Source organism: Poecilia latipinna, unplaced genomic scaffold, assembly GCF_001443285.1.
Source record: "Poecilia latipinna isolate Pla-1442-1.1 unplaced genomic scaffold, P_latipinna-1.0 Scaffold1825, whole genome shotgun sequence".
NCBI lineage: Eukaryota > Metazoa > Chordata > Actinopteri > Cyprinodontiformes > Poeciliidae > Poecilia > Poecilia latipinna.
The window spans coordinates 31,891-33,182 of record NW_015114441.1 but is presented as its reverse complement, the minus strand read 5'-3'; positions in this window follow the sequence as shown (position 1 = coordinate 33,182).

Below are 1,292 nucleotides of genomic sequence, written 5' to 3'. Positions count from 1 at the left end.
CTAGAAGGGGACCACATGGGAGGCAGAACATGCCTTCAGGGATCCAAATTTTCTTTATAACATCTGATTTTTTTTTTCTTTCGAAAATTTTTTATTGTTACTTAGGACAATTTATGACATCACACATTTATACAGAAATTTCTCTTTTCACATAAACAGATAAAATACAAATTGTCACATCATTTCCAACTAAAAGAAGAAAAGAACAATGATGTTAAAAACCAAGCTCTGTATGTTAAAAGTTGAGCAGGACCGGGGTGACTCCTTACTAAGTTCTGAGCTGTCCCGTCCCTCCAAACAGCGCTTGGTGCTCAGAGGAGAAACCCCCACTGCTGCTCCTTCCCTCCTGCCTCACCCGGAGAGCCAGGCTGCCGCTGCTGGGACCTCTGTCCATGGAGGCGCAGGCGATTCTTCTTTGTGGCTGTGTCCTTGGCGCGCCACCTGCAGCTCTGATGGTTTCTCTTCTTGCTGCTGCCATTCGGATCACAGCCACGGGGGGGATCTGCCTGCGCCTGCTTACCAACAAGTTTCTGGAGGTCCATATGGCGTCTTTGATGGTGGTGAGAGTGAGCCACATCTCTGAAGTCCTTCTTCACTATTTTCTGGTGGCTCACCCCGTACAGCACTAGCTGTGTGTTGAGGACCTCCCTTGCTGGTAAGTATGGGAATTGCAAGGAGCCAGCTTTGCCCACAGCAGGTGCCTCACCGACTCCGGCGCGCCACAACCGGGTCAGGGGCAGATGGACGTCGCTGACATGCCGCGGGAGTGCATAACGGCTCTGACCGGGAGGATCTCATGAGCCACCATCCATGACAGGTCGTGGAGTCTGTTCGGAAGGAGGGGATGGCCCACATTGCGCCAAACTGTTGTGGCGTCTCCGAACACTGGAGTCACTGGTTCCCAGTCCTGCACAAGAGAAATAAGAAAACGATGGTTAGTTAAAATCCTGATCTCCTCTCCTTCCAGTTTAAAATGCTTTAAAAATTTCTGTATAAAAGCGTATGCTGGTGGGAGGTTAAAAGCTGCTGGTTTTCTAAAACCACTCTAAAAGTTTCAGTTTTCTTAGGTATGACCAGGGGTGAAAGTAAGGGGGTACGGTCGGGTACTGCATACCCCTAAAAGATTCAGTGGGGGCAGTGGAAGGAACTTCAGGGTGAAGGACCGACGCATCAACCACTGCTGTGTTCATGAGGGGCTTATTAATGATCATAAAATAAATATCAAGCCTGAAAACCTGATATTGTAACGGACTGAATGTTATGTTTTTAACGTAATCTCTGGTCGGCTTGTG